The sequence below is a fragment of the Pituophis catenifer genome, unplaced genomic scaffold, assembly GCF_029215685.1.
Source record: "Pituophis catenifer annectens isolate HBS135680 unplaced genomic scaffold, rPitCat1.0.hap2 SCAF_3, whole genome shotgun sequence".
Taxonomy (NCBI): domain Eukaryota; kingdom Metazoa; phylum Chordata; class Lepidosauria; order Squamata; family Colubridae; genus Pituophis; species Pituophis catenifer.
Window position 1 is genome coordinate 54,603,751 of NW_027256883.1, and position 20,380 is coordinate 54,624,130.

General features: G+C 37.1%; 1 long non-coding RNA gene across 2 annotated transcripts in view; it reads left to right on the forward strand.

The window, feature by feature from the left end:
• LOC139315904 (uncharacterized) overlaps nt 1-20,380 on the forward strand; it is a 121,096-nt gene that overhangs the window by 39,558 nt on the left and 61,158 nt on the right. Inside the window, exons 2-3 of one of the 2 annotated variants that reach the window (XR_011600302.1) lie at nt 3,569-3,652; nt 5,971-6,000. This is a non-coding gene — a long non-coding RNA (uncharacterized lncRNA). The remainder of the gene's footprint in view (nt 1-3,568; nt 3,653-5,970; nt 6,001-20,380) is intronic. The other variant, XR_011600303.1, reaches the window with a different exon arrangement.

Below are 20,380 nucleotides of genomic sequence, written 5' to 3' on the forward strand. Positions count from 1 at the left end.
TTCCCCCCCCACCCCCCAGAGTCTTCTTCCCAATTTCTCTAGAAAGATCATTACAAACCCCCCTCCCAGAACCCCTTAAAATCTTAAAAAATTTCCCTAAAAACCCCCACAAATTCTTCCGTGCTCCATGCCATCTCTCTGGACTCCAAAGTCCGTCATCGAGATAGGCCCTCGATAATGTGGAGGGCCAAACCTGCGAGAGGGGAGAATCTCGCAGGGAGAGGAGTTCCGACACCGAATTGTTGTGTTGGTTTTGCCCTCTATAGATAAAGCAAAGAGTTTTCTACAAATACTCATTCCAGAGTTAACTATTTAGAAATAATAATGTTCCCAAGTGCATAAAACATATTCCATCTTTTTAGTTTAAGCATTACAAGATCTCTTCTAAATTTTAAATCCTAAATCCTAACATTTGAGTAAAGGTTCATTAATAACATTATTATGAAGTTGTGGCCCCTGTCTTCGGAACAGCAGCCCTCATGAAGATAGGCTACAGCTCCCATTCTTCAAATGTGCTGGAAATCTCTTAAAACCTGGCTCTGTTTTCAGGCCTGGGGTTAAAGTGTCTGTGGAATCCATGGCAATTTTTCTTGTTTCTGAGTTTTATTTATGGGGTTTTGTTCAGATGGTCATGATTCTTTTACATTATATATTCTTTCAAATATAGTAAGCTGTCCAGAGTCTTTTTGGAGTTGGGCAGCTCAACATCCAATAAACAAAACCAACCAACCAACCAACAAATCATAGTTTAAAGAAATGTTTTACATAATAAGGCAGGTGTCTCTAAACCTGGCAACTTGAAGACTTTTGGACTTCAACTCCCAGAATTCCTCAGCCAGCCATTGCTGCTGAGGAATTGTGGGAGTTGAAGTCCACAAGTCTTCGAGTTGCCAAGTTTGGATAGCTCTGTAATAAGGCCATTGTACCAGCATAAAATAATCTAGCTTGATTATTTTCTTACTTGACTATTTATCTAATGCTTACTTGGTAACTACTCACTTAATTTTAATTTGTTTCTCTTCTAATTGCAGCTGAGAGCTGTGGAAGATTTATCTTAAATTATGTATCCTAATTTATGTATCCTTAAAGTAATCCTACTTTAAGATGTATCTTAAAATATGTACACCTGTTTTTGTGCATATGATAGTTGATATACATACTAATTCACCAAACAGTCCTATTTCTAATTATACAGAAGCAACAACTATACAGATCATTCTGTAGAGAATAGTAGAGTTGAAAGGGATCTTGGAGGTCTTCTAGTTCAACCCCCTGCAGGAAACCATATATCATCATGGACAAGTGACTGTCCAATATAGACAAATGGCTGTCTTAAGTATGCATTGAATGAAACAAAATTGAAAGTAATAATAGAGATCATGAAAAGTTTGCAGCTAATAATGTTACTTCCTGTACTTGGATGCTTCATAGCCCAAGAAAACACATAGTTGTAGCAAGCCAAACATCTGGCTGTCATTTGAAAGAATTTGAATTTAGAAATATATGCATTCTGTTCTACACTTGGGAAAGAAAACTGAAAGCAGTAACGGAGCAACCTGGCATATATAATTTTAAATGTCTGGAGAAAAACTATTTCTAATTGTATTTGCTAAATAATAAAACTAGTAAAAGTTTACTGCATAGGAAATGTTTAGGTTTATAAGGGCTTAAAATTAATTTGGATGATTTATATTAATATGCTAGTTTAGAATGAGGAATGTAGCAACCTGAATTAGATGAGAATTGCCTATATTGGTTCATGCATTTTAAAATGATAGACCTGTGAATTTTAGTTAGGAAATGGTATATAGAATACCGTTTTTATTAGATGATTTACCTCTAAAGTTCCTGGCACATGACGATAACAGGATATGACAAACACAGCCTTGAGAATTTCCTCTAGAATTCTAGAGAGGGATTTTCCAGTAAGACTTGCTCATTTTTTTCTCAAATGTCTGGCTGATCACTTGAGGGTGACATATGGTAGAAACATGCTTTAAGGGACAAGCCTCCTGTATGGCAAACAGTACCATGCAAAACAGACAGATGGTGGCTTATTCAACCTTGGAAAGTTGTTTAATCCTACATACTGGCAAAGTCTAAGTAGAGAGAGACAAAGAGAAAGCTATACAACCCTAATGGCATCTGAAACAAAGATGTGATAAAAATTCTCACAAACAGCTTTGTACTTTGAATGTAACAATGTTGCTCTGGTATAATCAAATAGAACAATCTGACTGTTTCAAAATATATATAGTAAATAGCAGCAAATATAGCCTGTTGTTTGAAATTCATTTTAAAAGTGCATATTTGAAAAGACATTAATTTGAATTGTTCAATTGCTCAGGAGAGGGATGCATTTTTAAAAGTCTATTCTTATTTACTTGTTTGCTAATTATACTTTCCTTTCTCAAAGTCTTTAGTATTTATTATATTTTTTATTTGCATGGTTGATTGATGATGTACTATCATACATAATCTATGCAACTGCATAGATGAGTTTTCTCCATAACAATCTACCCCTAACTTGGTTTTTCCATCTTTAATGGTACACCCACCACCATTGTAACAGAGCCCATGCTGATGGTCATCTTCTCTTTTCTTCTATCTTTTACCAGCATTATCACTTCCTTTAGACAATGAGGTCTTTACATACAAGTGGTCCTTAATTTACAACCACAATTGGGACCAAAGTGCTAAATGATACGGTTGTTCAGTGAGTTCGCCTGATTTTATGAGTGCGTTTTGCCATGGTTGTTAAGTAAATCCAATTTCCCCCCATTGACTTTGCTTGTTGGAAGCCAAGGAAGATCAGGAAGACCCTGGGATTTTGCAACCATAGTAAATGCATGCTGGTTGCCAAGTATCCGAATCACGATCACTTGACCACGGGGATGCTGTGAAAATCATAAGTTGAAGAACTAGTTGTAAATCACTTTTTCCAGTGCCATTGCAATTTCAAATAGTCATTAAGTGAATGGCTGTAAGTTGAAGACTACCTGTAATGTGTCCAAAGTAGGATAATTTGAGCTTGGTCATTTGTACCTTGAGCTAGAACTCCTACGTTGATTTATACAGTAATCCACTTGCTTGGTTTCTTGGCTGTCCAGGTATTCTCAGGAGTTTTCTCCAACACCAAAGTTCAAAAGCGCCAATACTCTTTCTAGCCTGCTTCTTCATTCCTTCTATAATACGTAATAAAAAACTACTGTGTGCAAAATAACATACACTTTTGGAATGTATGTAAAAACAGTAAAAAATACTAGTAAGCTTGTTTAATTTTTTCTAATTATTTTTTAAATATTTTAAAAGCTTGTATGCTGGAAACTATTACTTCTTAGCAATTATGACATAAGTATAATAATTAAGAATAATAATTAGCGAAAGAAAGTCAAGTAGATATTTATTTTCTTCTGTAGAAAAATGTACTATTTTTGTCCTCTGAATAGTTGTTAATTTGTCTTGAAAATCCATATTTCAGCTGAGATCACAATAGAGGTTCATCAAGGTCTTGCTGGAGAAGAATTCTTGGAAATTTAAAACAATTTTTGTCTGTTTCTCTCCACAGAATAACTGAAATTACTGGCTGAACAGGATGATTATTAATTAAATAGAATTCAAAGCTGTACTGTGGCTTCCTGAATCAATTGTGGTGAGTAACACAATTTATATGTTATATATATATAACATATTGAAAAGAGGCCGCAAAATATGAATAGACAAGATGACACCTCTAGGTTATCAAGTATTTGGAAACCTGCACTAACGGAAACTCGAGTTTTAACATCAGAGGATAGGCAGAGATCCCAACAGGCAACCAATGGTGTTGTATTGCCTGCCAGAATCCTTTCCTCTTTGCAGATGATAGCTAGCAATAGGGAGAGAGAGAGAACCGAGCCAGAAGATATGCTGAGATCTCAGCAGGCAACCAGTGGTGCTGTGATGCCTACTAGAATCTTTACCTCTTTGCAGTTAACAGTTAGTAATAGGGAACCAGAGAAAGCTGGACCGTTAACACGCAATCAGGCTGCAGCTAGGATAATGAAGCAGGACCCACAGCTTCTAAACTGATAGTAAAGGCCGAAGATACAAGGTAGAGAGCTTGTTAAAATGTTGCCAAACCTTTAAAGTGTTCGTTAGGATTTTAGCCAGAGTTTTAAAAGACCTTACAAAGTGTTTTGTTGGGATTTTAGAGGATTTTGAGCTGGGATCTTAGCCAGGATTTTAAGCATTTTAACTAACAGACTTTTAATGACGCGGGAAAACACCCGAGAGTTTAACTTTATATATATGCTCATGTGCGCATGTACGCTCATATATTGGAATGATTGGCTGCTTTGTCATTCACATTTGCAAAGTGATCTGCTTAGGTTTTCACAATACCTAATCAAAATCAAAGGTAACACATTCAAATAAGGTTTTCAATTATAGTTGTCCATAGGAGATATTGTCAACTATTTTTAATTTGTCTGTGGCAAAAGCCAACAATACAAAACTCAAAACATTTCACTTCCAGTTATTGTCTTAAATAAAACTAAATTAAAAAGTACCATTAAAAGATGGCATTGCAGCAACTTCCTAGTTGCTTTGCCCAATGTTTCGTCTCTGAAGAGTTTTGGGACAAAATTAGGGCCTTCCACATTGCTGCAGATAGAGAAGGAACAATATAAAAAGAAACAAAACCAGCAACTCTGGAAAGTAGTGGAGCTCTGTCGCCAGAGAACATTTCAAGAAACAGGCGTCATCTTCAGATGCAGACCTGGTAACTCTGTTATATTTCAAATTGCTTTTCAAGGACACAAATATAACAGAAACGGAAAATTGTTTCTGGCTTACACTATCCAGTCTACGGGCTAAGTTGCCTCTTTCACATTGTAGGATATAAAAAATAATTTCCATCAAATTGGTTTGCTGCACACTTTGGTGGCCACAAACTTCTCTTAAACACTTGATTCAAAAAGACATATATTTCCATGTCTACAGGCTACTAGATGAAATGTTTGACACATGCAGTACTTAGGATACAAGCCCGCTGTTTGTGGAAATAGCTTGTCTGCCTAAAAATAGACAAAAGGTTTCATTGTTTCTAGGAAAAATGAACACAAGTGTGTTTTTTGGACATTGTGATGAAATAACAAGCCCATACCAAAGATAAACTTTTTCACCCCTTCTATGTCAGAGAAAAACCATATGAACATAAATCAAAGCTGACAATTTGATTTGCAAACGTGTATACGGTTAATGTTCATACAGGTGTAGTACATAATGCAGGAGAATATTTTAACTCTTCTATAGCCTGTGTAAAAAGATTGTCATACAATACCTTTGTTGTTGTTTTTGTCTTTTATTTGATATTTAATGCACTATAATGTATTATAGTGATTTCTCTCTTGACCAGTTGTCAAAAAGTTATAGTTCTTGACCAGTTATTAAAAAGTAGATCAAAATAGTTGATTGAGCTTTCATCAATTAAACAAAGTTTTCCTGATATCTGGGAATTTCTTCCTCACTTTGGAATTTGATATGTACTGCATTGCCTATTTATTGATTGCTTTTTTTATTCACTTTGTCTGCTTGCTCTGTGAGTAGAGCAAGTATTTTACTGACACTATAAGTTCCCAGTTCTTGAAGACCTGCAGAAGTACCATATCTGATATTAGACATATAATTAAGAAATCTGAGAAGGAAAGAATCTAAAGACTAAATGTAATTCCATTTGTGTGCTATATTGTTGATTAGAAACAATGAATGACACATTGCTACTCTAGTACTTCCATACTTAATTTCAATACTAATATTAAGTCTTGATAAATGCTTGGAACAAAGCCCACTGTTATTGGCTGGAATTCTAAGCAATATTCTAATCAGGAAAAGGAAGTAATTTCTATCACTTCAGATTTTAACCTTTCTCACAGGATGCAATCCTGTTCCCAGATTCCTCAAATCAATAATACTACTGTATGTTTTCAGGTGCAAGGGGAAGAGGAGCTCCATTCCATGGTAATGAAAACTATTCTTGACTGTGGAAAAGAAATCAGGATCCAAATAACTGTGTAATTGAAAATTATTTGGGGGAGGGCACTCCAACAGTGTGTGTTATCCAATTGTATTATACACAGCATAGATTAAACTAAGGTCTCCAGAAACTAGAGGTTTAGAAATGAAACAAACAAAATGTTAAAAAGTTATGATATTTATGTAGTTACTTACCAAGCACAAAATATATAAAAGCATAAAATATATAAAAGTAACCAATCCAAGGCATGTCACAACTTTTGAGCACCCCTAATGTTTGAAAATTGAAAGTTGAAATATTTGACATGCCCTAAATTGGGTAGCGTATGCTGAAAGGTATTAAGGAAGAAAAGGATGGACCCAAGCTAAAATCAGGTTATGCAAGAGAAATTTGAAGAGATAATATTTTTTCCTGATTTAAAAACGTACATTTGAGAACTAATTGGACTTTTTTCACAACGTTCTAAAAGCCTGGGCTTTTTATGCTTTCAGGCAGCTCCTCCTAGAGTCTAGTCTGTTGCACTTAGTTTTCTTAGCAAATCCCATCTTTATTACAGACTTGATTCTGCAGCTGCCTTGCCTATAATTCTTTTGAAGTTCAAATAGCTTCCAACATGGAGTGGACTGCAGACTTTGCCTCTGTGTGTTTTGGTTATGTAACAGATGAGATCATCAGAAGAACTGTGAGATGATCTCAACTGAGGGGAAATGAGAAACTTGAGCAGGAAAGAGAGAATTTTTTAAGCCGTATATAAAAAGTAGCTGCTACTTCCATAGCAGGTATCTTGAAATATCAAGAAAGTATAGTAAAATCATACTACATTTTGTTTTCCCTTCCAACTGGCAAATAATAGATGGAGGATCAGTCAAAGGAGCAGAAGAAACTACTGTAGTCACATTTTCTACAATGTCTTTGATTAGCACTTCATTTTCCCATGTACCTTTGATTCTTCATTCCTCATACTTTGGATATATAGTACAAAGTGTATAGTGTAGTATAGTGTAATGTAGTATAGTATTAATATTGTATAGTATTACCATGTTTCTCCAAAAAGAAGGCTGGGTCTTATTTTCCTTTGACCCCTGAAAAAACGGCTAGGCCTTCTTTTTGGAGGGTTCTAATTATTGACTCACCTCGCAGCGGTGACACCAACAGCTCCGCCCAGTAGGAGCCCGCTGCTAGCCCACTTCTTCTGTGGCCCCTTGCTGCCACTCGCACACATCGCCCTGGCCTCCGTTTCGCCTTCAGATGCCTGCCAGAAGGAATCTGCAGCAGATAACGGAGCTCTATTATCGGCTGCAGATGCCTTCCAGCAGGCATCTAAAGGCGAAATGGAGGCCGGGGTGATGCGTGCGAGTGGCGGCAAGCAGCTGCAGAAGAAAGAGAGGCAGGTGTCAGGGTGTGCAAGGCCTGGTAAGTAGAGCAGCTCCATCCCCCATTCCCACCCTAGCTTATTTTTTACCTGTGTGCCTCGCCCCACCCCCTGCACCCTGGGGTGGGCGGGGTCTTAATTAGGGCTAATTTTGTGGGTGGGGCTTAATTTGATCGCATGCGCTCAAAAACATGATAGGGCTTCTTTTCAAGGTGGGTCGTCTTTTTGGAGAAACACAGTAGTATTAGTATAGTGTATATTAGTGTATAATATAAAAAAAGCATTCTCAGAAAGGTTTACTATAAGATTTTACTTGGAGTAATACATTGTCCATTTTGTAAAAATGTGGCTAATTTTCTTATTGAGGCAAAATTGCTGGTCTCATATGTACACAAACCTATCAAGAATGTTAGAGCTACTGAATATCTCAGTAGATGGCAGCACCTGCCTGACCTTGTTTGAACTGGATCGGGGCTCAAGTCTCAGTATTTGGATGAGAGACCACAAGGGAATACTAGACTATAGGTTAGAGCAGAAAATCAGAAGCATTATGGAAGAAGGCAGTGGTGGTAATTCACTTCCAAAAGATTTCAAAAAAATTTCATATATGCGTTGATGAAATCACTGTGAATTGACTTCAAGTCAAAGGGGCCTTGATCTTTACTGAGAGAGCCATAACAGCCTAACTTATACCAAACACGAAGCCATTGGCACATCATGCTTAGCTAAAACTATGAGTTAATAAGTTCAATAAGCTTATTTAACAAACCAGGTTGTAAAATATATATCTTTAATCTGTCTTGTTTCATCTTCAGAATGGATGTATAGGTGAGCTTGAATACATTAAAAACACTCCAATTTTAAATGTTATAATTATCATATTTATATATGGTCTAATAAGTTGTATTTCACATGCAGTAAGAAGCTATAATGATAGTCCTATTTGTAACATATTTATATCCCATCTACAGATACTATTTTTATTTTATTTATTTTTTATTTTATATCAAATTTATATACCGCCCTTCTCCCTGAGGACCCTATTTTACAGCCAAATAAAAATATAGACTACAAACATTAAAATACTATTAAAAAGATATATATAAATTTGGCCCCGTAATTAAAAAACAATGACAAACCAATATTTTGTGATTAATTCTGGTTTAGATTTTTTTTAATGGTTTGTTTCTTCTAAATTATAATTAAAATTAATTATAGTTTTGGATTCAAACGTATCAGTACATTTCAGTAAATTAAAGATAGAAGGAATACTATAATAAATATGCTTCTAAATATTCTCCTCTTGGGTCTATAGGAAGAGAGGAAAAATGCAGATGCTGAAGCCATAGCCTACTTTAAATCTGGATTGGATCTCAGTGTGGCCTGAAATTAAATATAAGACTAATCAATTGATTATGCTGCATCAGTTATTAGAATCTGAATTTACTACATGCTGTGCCAAAATAAGGAATTGGAAAGCAAAGCCAGTACATTAAAGTGACCTACATATCTGAACATAGTTTAGAACAGGATTGTACTATATTTCTTGGCAGCTACAACTGTGCTGGCATAGACATCTCAGCAATTTATTCTTTGTAGCTGCTTTTCCCTTGGCTCTTTCTCAAAGGAGCTTCGTTTCCAGTTACAAGAAGCAAAGATTTGGGTGCATAATAATTGAGAAGTCAGGTAAATGAAACTCAGAAATAACAGCATGCCATGCATATGTGGGACAAGCAATTTACTTTCTAACCTTTGATAATGTTCAAATGAAATCTCAATTTTCATGATATATTAATGAAAACTGAAGTGTTGCGTTAATGCAGATGAGTGAGCCATTCTTCAAGTCATCAAAAGAGAAAGGAAAAATAATAATTAGAAATCATGCTTGAAAGAACTATCTGTTGTGCTTTTAATGGCAGGTTGGCATTTTTCTCCCACCCCTCAAATCATGCTAGAAGAAAATTACCAGTGAGTCATGATATGCTGTAAGTGCTCCAGCAAGAGCATTTAAGAGTATGATTCATAAATAACTGCTTCAGGAGATTAAAAAAATACCTTACAAAGGCTTCATTTACAGGATGAATGTAATCAGTTTAAGTTTGTAACATGTATTAATTCTAGGTATTTTTAAAGCAATTTACTGGAAATTCACTATCAGTCTCACCCTCTAGATTTTTCTTGGGTAAAATGATATGTCTCAGATGTTTTAGGAATACACCACACAGTAGCTTATTTTGGGGCCTTATCATGGACAGATAGATTTATATACTAATATGCACATTTTCCTAAAGACATCTATGTTGAGTATTAAACGTCTATTTCAGCATAATGATGGTAAATCTGGATTCAGAAGAAATTCATGTTTAAACAATCCTGTCTTCAAATCTTCTGTGTGAAAAAGGACCTGCATAAATGATGGGATCTTGGCTGATCATATGATTAGAGTAGAAATACAAAGTATTTCAGCAGGGTCTTTGAACTGCTGGCTTGGACTCAGAATGACACAAATGATTCCAGGCTAAAGAACTTAAGTAGGGTCAGGTCAAAAACTAATTAAACTAAATAAGGTTAATAGGATTATTTCCCATGTACTTAATTCACTCATATATAAAAATTACAACTTAGTGGCAAGTTTTGTAGAGACTTAAGGATTATATCTAAGTCCTTTGGAAATCACAGGTAGCCTGGTGATTTGGGTTTTCACTGGATTAAAGAAAAGAAAACAGAAAGTGGTAGACAAGTCTTTCATGTAGCCATTGTTATTCTGTCTTAATAGGGATGCTGACACGTAGATCTTGTGGAAGAATAGGCAGCAGCATCAAGATCAGAACAATGTTTACCATTGTTGTATTCCTTTTTTTCCTGTATCTATTTTACTTTCATAAAAGAAAAAAAATATTCACATAAAAAAGATAATTTCTTTTATCTTTATTATATAATAAATAAATAATATAAACACTTAAGATAATTATTTAGATTAAAGATAATGAGATAAAATTATCTCATTATTGGTGACCTTTTCTAATTTTTCCTGTTTATTTTACACCCAAATTAATTTTCCTAACATTGGGGTTGTAATATCAACCTTCATGAGCAATTGAAGATATTGGTGGTTAGTGGGATTTTCTATATGTCCCCAGAGCATTTTTTAAATTTTTTCCCCCTATTTAGTATCAGTTTAACTGAATTTTATAGTTATAAAACTCAGTTAAACGCTTCATTATCAGGGGTCGGGTGGGGAAAAAATGGAAAAAATAAATGTATCTTTGGCTCTAATATCTGGTTGTTCCCCTTTCGGAAGCCATAGTCTTTGAAGCAGTATATAAGTCTAAGTGCTATTGGTATTAAAAATGTCTTCTGCGACATAACTCTTATCTTAGCCTTGTCTATCCAGTGCACATTTTTCCAGAAGTCCTGGTGTTTGTTTAGGTATCCATGAGCAAACTTTAGTGTTGCCGTGATGTTCTCTCCTGACAGCAAAGATTTTCTTCTTGTACATCTGTGCGGGTCTGGATGGGGAGAAATAGGCTCAGGCTCAAGCCTTCCAAGACCGAGTGGCTGTGGCTCCCGGCGTCCCGGTATAGTCAGCTGGTGCCATCGCTGACTATTGGGGGTGAATCTTTGCCCCCCACAGAGAGGGCTCGCAATCTGGTTGTCCTCCTGGATGCACGGCTGTCTTTAGAAGAGCATATGATGGCCATGGCCAGGGGGGCCTTTTATCAGGTTTGCCTGGTACGCCAGTTGCAGCCCTTTCTGGACTGGGACGCCTTGCGCATGGTCACTCATGCCCTTGTCACATCCCGTCTGGACTACTGCAACACTCTCTAAATTGGGCTGCTCTTGAAGAGCACTCGGACGCTCCAACTGGTCCAGAATGCAGCCACGTGGGTGGTTATAGGTACGACTTGTTGCGCCCATGTGACACCTCTCCTGCGCAAGCTGCACTGGCTCCCAGTGGTCTTCCGGGTGCGATTCAAGGTGTTGGTTACCACTTTTAAAGCGCTCCATGGCTTAGGACCCGGGTACTTGCAAGACTGACTTCTGCCACCAATAGCCTCCAACCAGCCAATCCGCTCACACAGAGAAGGACTCCTCAGGGTGCCGTTGGCCAAGCAATGTCAGCTGGCAACCCCCAGGGGGAGAGCCTTCTCTGTGGGAGCTCCTGCCCTTTGGAACGAACTGCCCCCGGAAATACGCAAGATCTCCGACCTCCGCTGTGCCCTTAAGACCCTACTGTTTCGCCAGGCAGGGCTAACTCTGTAATTATTTTAAATTGGGAGTTTTAAATTGGGGGTTTTAATCCGGGCCAAAATTGTGTAATATTTTTAATAATTTTAAATTTTGATATTTGTATATTTTTTGTTTTAAAATGGCTGTACACCGCCCCTTCGGGAATCCTTCGGGAGAGGGGCGGTATAGAAATAATAATAATAATAATAATAATAATAATAATAATAATAATAATAATAAGGCAGGTCTTGAGAATGTTATCTGGGATGAGTTTGATCATCTGACCCCAGATGACGTGGACAGGATTCTGGGTAGATTGAACGCAACCACATGTTTGTTGGACCCATGTCCCTCCTGGTTAGTGCTGGCTTCCCGGGAGGTGACGCGAGGCTGGCTCCAGGGGATTATAAATGCTTCATTGGGTGAGGGTGCCTTCCCCGCCGCCTTGAAAGAGGCGGTGGTGAGGCCTCTCCTCAAGAAGCCCTCCCTGCACCCGGCAGTATTGGCTAATTATTGTCCAGTCTCCAACCTTCGCTTTGTGGCGAAGGTTGTTGAGAGTGTGGTTGCGCGACAGCTTCCCCAGTACCTGGATGAAACGTTGTATCTGGACCGTTCCAGTCAGGTTTCAGACCTGGGTACAGCACGGAAACGGCATTGGTCGTGTTGGTTGATGATCTCTGGAGGGCTCAGGACAGGAGCTGCTCCTCTGTCCTGGTCCTGTTAGATCTCTTAGCGGCTTTTGATACCATCGACCATGGTATCATGCTGCACCGGTTGGAAGAGTTGGGGGTGGGAGGCACCATACTACGGTGATTCTCCTCCTTTCTCTCTGACCGGTTGCAATCTGTGTTGACAGGGGGGCAGAGGTTGACCCCGAGGGGTGCTGCAGGGATCGGTCCTCTCGCCCCTTTTGTTCAACATTTATGTAAAGCCGCAGGGTGAGATCATCCGTGGTTTTGGGGTGAAGTACCATCAGTACGCTGACGACACCCAGCTGTACATCTCCACCCTGGACCACCCCAACGATGCCCTTGAAGTGATGTCCCGGTGTCTGGCGGCCGTACGGATCTGGATGGGAGAAACAGGCTCAGGCTCAACCCATCCAAGACTGAGTGGCTGTGGTTTCCGACATCCCGATATAGTCAGCTGGTGCAATCGCTGACTATTGGGGGTGAATCTTGGCCCCCACGGAAGGGGCTCGCAACTTGGGCGTCCCTCTGGATTCACGGCTATCTTTAGAAGAGCACTTGATGGCCGTGACCGGGAGGATTTTTCATCAGATTCGCCTGATCCGCCAGTTGCGTCCCTTTCTAGATCGGGACTCTCTACACACAATAACTCATGCCCTTGTCACCTCTCGTCTGGACTATTGTAACGCTCTCTACATGGGGCTCCTCTTGAGGAGTACTCGGAGGCTCCAACTGGCGCAGAGTGCGGCTGCGCGGGTGGTTATGGGAGCGATGTGGAGTTCCCATGTAACACCTCTCCTGCGCGAGCTGCACTGGCTCCGGTGGTCTTCTGAGTGCGCTTCAAGGTTCTGGTTATCACCTTTAAAGCGCTCCATGGCTTAGGACCTGGTTATCTACGGGACCCCCTGCTACCACCAATAGCCTCCCACTGGCCAGTACGCTCCCATAGAGAGGGGCTTCTCCGGGTGCCGTCAGCCAAACAATGTCGACTGGCGGCCCATAGGGGAAGAGCCTTCTCTGTGGGGGCACCTACGATCTGGAACGGAGATACGGGGGATCCCAGATCTGCGCACCTTCCGTTGCGCGCTTAAGACTTTTTTATTTCATCAAGCTGGCCTGGCCTAAATCCTCTCCCCTTTTTAAATGTAAATTTTAATTTGTTTTTAAATTATGGGGTATTTTAAATTTAGCCAAATTATTTAATTTGTTTTTAATTTATTTTAATTTTTTGTATTTATGTGTTTTATCTTGTGGCTGTTTACCGCCCTGAGTCCTTCGGGAGAAGGCGGTATAGAAATTTAATAAAATAAAATTATTATTATTATTATTATTATTATTATTATTATTATTATTATTATTATTATTATTATTACACCTCCCATGTATATCTAATGTGCACAGTTTCTCTCAAACAGTAGACTTTCACATATTGACATCAATAGTGGCAAGAGCTACTTGTTAATCATGTTAAAAAACTTCTGGAGTTTTTCAAGACTTCTTTCAACGTCTTTCATTCAGCTCTTATTCCGCACTTTGTAAGATATCTTGACCTGGACATGTTGGCAGTTGTTTGAAATCTTCTTCACTTATAGATGATATTCTAGACAAATGGAATGTTTGATATCCAATTGTTGCCAGTCTTTTAATATCCCTTCCCAGACTCATATGTATCTATAACCTTTGTTCTGAAGCCCTACGTGTCTTCAATACCATATACTTGTACAACAAAGAGCAAAGCATACAGATATTTGATCATATAGTTTGATGTCTGAAGTTTCAGTAAGACAGGTTTCTCCCAGATCTTCTCTATTGAGGATCTAATCATTTGCACCTGATAACATCTGATTCTAATTTTGGGTATTTGAGATAGTACTTAATGTAGGTTTGTACTACATTTTCCACATGTGATATGTACACTATATTTATTTAAGTTACACAGTGGAATACAGAATGTAAATGATGTTTATTATATCTTTTTATCAATGTTGAAATGAAGATCAAATATCTGTATGTTGAAATATGTTGAAAAAATTTAAAAAAACCCTCAATGGGTGTATTTACTTCTTTGCATGACTGTATACAGACTATTTGTTTATTAATTTAGTATAGAACATACCTTTTGTAGTATCTGTAGTTTCCATGCAGGGAGGGCACTTTAGGATAATTGTCTTTATCTTCTTATATATCAACTGGAAACTTGTTAAGTAGACATATTTCAAGTTGTGATATAGCTACAACGAGTGTGCTGAAATTCAACAGCATTGCAGAAAACCTAATATCAGTGGCTGTAACCTACTAGATGTCCTCTACAGAAACACCAAAGTGACTTTGTGGACTGCTGAGACTCAGTCTGTTGCAATTGGCATCAGTTGCTCCAGGCAAGTAATCACAAGAAACTGACCTTGGCAAAAAGCACATTTTACACTTCAGTGCTATTCAATTGTCTGTGTGAGAGAGAAAAAAAAACAAGCAAGCAAGAGGGAAAGAGCTGGCACTGTCCACACGTCTAAAAATTAAACTTTCTGAGATGAAGTATTAATGTATGTGAACAACTTTGGAAATACTGTATTTCTGGGAAGGATATTTTACAACCCCCTTTCCTCTCCTCAAATAAAATGACAAAAAGCAGCTATTTTAAAAATATCTCTCTTCCATTGTGCACAACTCTCAACTATTTTTAGTTCCTAATGTTGCCAGACATACTATATTTCAAAGTAAAATTTGTTTGAAAATTATGGTGCATAATTTCCAGTTTGGTTTGCACTTACCACACTCTGAGTCAATCCCTGTATCTAGATCAGAGCAAGCACATATGCCACTCATTGCAGGTAACAAAAATAAATATGGCTTGATGCTTATTTATTGGACATCAGCAAACATCAGAACAGTTAACTGACAGAAACAGGACAAAGGCAGACAAAAAACAAAAAAACAAAAAGAACCTCCCCTCCCCCCTGCAAACAAGCATGAATTTAGATTATCAATGTATTTATATTAGCATATACATCAAAAGAACACAATTATTTAACGCTGTTGAAAACAAAATTGTTGGTAATTAGCATGAATAATCGCAAAGAGAATAGTCTGGTTATTCCAGTTTTAATTTGTTAATGTACATAACAGCAGAATGGAGATGAAAAGCAAGACACCAGGTGATCCTCTATTCTGCAACATTAAAGGGACAATTTGGTGGATGGGGATAATTATCCTAAATAAAATTTAGGATTTCTAAATCCTTTTAGAATTATTAGAAAATCAGGCCTTAACATGAATCGTAACTACAGGTTGAACTTTTGCAAACATTACTGCTAGATATGTCTTCAAGTTACAATTTTGCTGTTGAAATGTACCATTAGGAACAGAATGTTGGGCTAAGGTTCTGCAGTTCAGGACACGTTCGGTGCAATAAAAATTTTGGGGAAACTTGTAGCCTTGCCCTCCTCCCTCATTTTATTCTCTCTCCCCCTCCCCCACTTATTGGACATCTTTCATTGCCAATCCTTGCCACCTTTGCTTTCTTTATTTTTTAAAAGTATTTTTGTGGTCTGCGATGTGAAGGTACAACTCTATGTGGCATTCAGAGAGCCTTTATGTGATCTCATTTGATCCCACTTGGAGAAACAAATATGCTAAGTGCAAGTGACAGTGAGTTCACTCTGCAGCGCATCCATTCTTTAGAAGTGAAATGTAGTCTGGTATTTTAAAACTTTTTAAGGCCATGGAACCTGTTAAAAAAAAAAAACTAGGACTTTGATCAAGTGAGCAAAATCTCGAGTGATAAAAGAATTAGCTATTAGCCTTTCATGGAAGCCCATCAAATTGTCATACAACCCTAAATTGTGCAGAACACAGGTTGAAAAACCCTTGTGCATTGTGTCGAGGTCAGAAGAAGTCATTACTCCTTTGTTATTCTGCATTACTTGCATCATATCTCGAGTTATTGTGTCCAGTTCTGGATATCCAATGTTAAAATGATTATTGTTCTATGGTGGTCATCCTTCAGATTATCAATCAAAATGACAAGGAGGCGGGAGGGAAAAAACTTGCAAGGAATAGTTTGAGGTGATGAGGATGTTTACTTTTGAGAAGACTGTGGGGATATATCTTAGCTATTTTTAAGTATTTGACGGATTGTTTTGCAAATGATAATGGTTAAGAATTGTTTAGCTTTGATCCAGGAAATGGAACAAGAAACAATTGGTTTAAATAACTTACACTTTGTTCACAAAACCTGTCCAGAGTGGGATCTGAGTAACTGGGAAGGAAGGAAGGAAGGATGGATGGATGCCCTACTGGAAAGAGCTGTTCAATACCTCTGTGGCCGGAGCTGGAGGAATTTCTTTCATTGGAGATATTCAAACTGAACTTGCTCAGTCATCTGTCAGGGTTGTATAATTGTAGACTGCTGCAGAGTGTTGATAGTCTCCTAAGGTTGATCCTTTTCAACCCTTACATTCTATGTACAGAGAAAAAAAGAATATGTGATAATAATGGGAAAAGACTGAAACACTGAGAAACTTTTAAGAAGGAATGGAGAGCAGAGTGTTAAAATGTATAACAAAAATCGAATAAAGTAGGGAGAAAGCCCAGAATAACATTACTATAGTTGTACAAAATTATAACATGTAAATACATAATGTAGAAGTAGTCTTTCAGTTTGGAATCCTAGAATGCATAAGAACCAAGTTTTATTTAAAGAAGTTCCCAAGAAGTCTTATTTAAGATTAGATTTGGATTTTCTTCTGCAATGTCACAGTTGAAGGTTCAGGGTACCATACAAATTGCTGATTATATATTTTTACTTATGTGTTTATGTGTTCACTGTGCGATGTATGAGAGTGTGTGTGGATGTCTTGTTTCTAGTATAAGAAATTTATAAATTTGCATAATAATATTTAAATGAATAGTTTTTTTAATGAAGATGACAGGGTACCATTTGTAAATTTTTTAAGAAACAAAAATTAGCTTATTAGTATTTTTGCAGAGAGTAGTAAAAATCAAATCTCTTTCTTTTTCTAAATCCCCAGATCAGAAAAATACAGATCACAGACATCAATATCTCTAGATAGTATTTTGAGAACCCTAAAGTTGAATGAATGTTTTTTTCTAAAAAAATTAGAAATGACTGAAATTTCAAGAGACTTCTTTGTATTTTGTAGAGTTTACGTGAGATCACGGAGAAGAGAGTTTTGAAACTAGTTATATTTTAGACAACGGGAAAAATTTTTTTTTGGTATCTCTGCGTTAAGTTGCACAGTTGTGCTTAGTACCTGCAATGATTATATGTCATGTAGCTGCTTCATAAGATCATCCTAACTGTCTGCTGAAGCAGCTTGAGGCCCAGCTTCTTAAGACCTTAAGAAATCTCTAGATGAAAATAAAAGAAGAGATTGCAAATCAAGACTTATTCAATCTAAAAAAAAAACCCCAAATGTCAATAGGCAAATATAACCAATACAAAAAAGTGAATAAGAAGTTGAAGTAGTAACAGACTCCTTTTTAGTCTCAGAAAGTTCACAAGCATAATGATTGTAGCTATGATACAAAGAAAAGTTATAGGAGGAAGAATATGATAGCTATACACCAAATGTGGAAGTGAAGGGTCAGTTACACTGACAACAAAGGTATGTGTTTTCGAGCCCAAGGTTTGATATATGGCTGTGAAAGATTGAACACGATAAATTCGTATCTTTGCACTGTGTTGTAAAAATTGTTGATAATATTTTGAATTGCAACAAGAACAATTGCCAGAATACCATTAGACTGCTCACTGAAAAATTAATAATAAAACAAAAGTGTAACTATTTTGGACATATAATACAAAGTCAAGAGTCATTGGAAAAGAACCTGATACTTGGAAAAGTGGAAGGCCATTGAAAAAGAAGCTGACAGAAGACAGGTGGCTCAATATTATCACTGATGACAGAAGCCTGAGCTTGTAAGAATTCAAAGAGGCAGTTGCTGACAGATAGTCCTGACAAAGGGATATCCCTTGGGTAGTGAAGAGTTAGAAGTGACTGAATAACTACACCATTGCCACAGCTTCCACCTAAAATTACACACTGAAGCCAATAACAACATGGCTTAGTAGAATTTACAGAAGAGGCAAGTGTCCCATATTAGTTGTTGAAATTGTAAAGGACAATGAATTTTAGATTTTTAATGAAACAACCAAAGTTATTACAGTGTTTTTGGAATTGAGAATTATTGTTAGCAAAGTGGTCTAATGAATATTTTTTCAAAACATGCTATGTTTGGTTTATAATTAATTTTTCCTCCCTGGTATTCTTGGTTTTTGTTTTCTTTTTAAAAAATATTTAGCGATTTATTTTAAATTGATGAAGTCATTAGAGTTGCTACAAGGATAAATTTTAATTAGTGTTTTGTAAAGCACTTTCTTATATAAATAAGATTTTCAGAACAATTGTAATGTATTGAATTGACTGTTCACAGAAAAATAAAATAGGAAAAAATGATGATACATAGCTGTAAATTTGAACAAATTGGAGTAGCATATGTGATCATTGAGACAATTGAACAGACTTTGTGATTTCAATTCAGGAGAGGGGCACTCTAAATTGGGCGGACTACTAGGTAGGTAGGTAGATAGGTAGATGATAGATAGATAGATAGATAGATAGATAGATAGATAGATAGATAGATAGACAGATAGATTCTTCCACTGTAGTAGGTCAGTATTGAATTCTTGGCTGAAAGAAATGGGAAGAATGGCTTGGATATCTAACTATTTATTGTTTTGTTTAGACTGTTTATCACTTAAATCCCTGAATGATATATCAATGACAAAAATGTTATAACCATTTCAATCATGCAAACATATAAAATATGTTTATAATAAAATTTAATATGATAAAATCTTCTATTCAAATAGAATCAAATCAAATTGATGAAAGATTTAAAAAATCAAAACAATTAAAGATTGAAAAGTATTTTTTAGTTGACCAGAACCTGGCTAAAATAAAGACAATTCTATTATTGTGTTCAGAAGTAACTTCTGCAGAGGTGGCACAACTAGCTAATTAAATTTATTTATTTATTTATTTATTTATTTATTTATTTATTTATTTATTTATTTATTTATTTAATTATATTTTTATACCGCCCTTCTCCCGAAGGACTCAGGGCGGTGAACAGCCATAATAAAACAATATACAAGACGAATTTAAAAACCATATTAAAATAATTCAATTTTGGCCGAATTTAAAATTCCCATTCTAAAACCCTTATAAAACATATTAAAATCCATATTTAAAACCCAATTAAAATGATTGTCCCATCAGACCGGCTTGTTGGAATAACAGGGTCTTCAGCACATGACGGAAGGCACGGAGGTCGGGGATCCTTCATATATCTGGGGGCAATTCGTTCCATAGGGCAGGAGCCCCCACAGAGAAGGCTCTCCCCCTGGGAGTTGCCAGTTGACATTGTTTGGCCGACGGCACCCTGAGGAGGCCCTCTCTGTGGGAGCGTATCGGTCAGTGGGAGGCAGTCAGTGGCAGCAGGCAGTCCTGTAAATATCCAGGCCCTAAGCCATGGAGCACTTTAAAGGTGGTAACAAACACCTTGAAACGCACCCAGAAGACCACTGGGAGCCAGTGCAGCTTGCGCAAGAGAGGTGTTACATGGGAGTGACGAGTCGCCCCCATTATCACTCGCGTGGCCGCATTCTGGACTAGTTGGAGCCTCTGGGTGCTTCTCAAAAAATGTTTAATTAATTTTCTTAACTTCAGATTTCTGGTAAGAGTAGTAGTTTTTAATTTCCAAAATGCAATGGACCTAATTTCATGGGGCTAATGTTTACAAGGCCATATTTTATTCATGTATTATACAATAGAGTTCATTATATGCTGCTTTTCTACATGTTTATTAGGACAGTCCAACGTAATGAGCATGAGAAAACTTAAAGATAAAGTTTCTTTAAGTGTATGATCCAGTGTCAAATCATACAATTGTTGTCTCCTTTATTTTCATAGTGTACCATATAAAACCACTGTGATAGTCTGCTCTGTGCGATTCAAGGTGTTGGTCACCACCTTTAAAGTGCTCCATGGC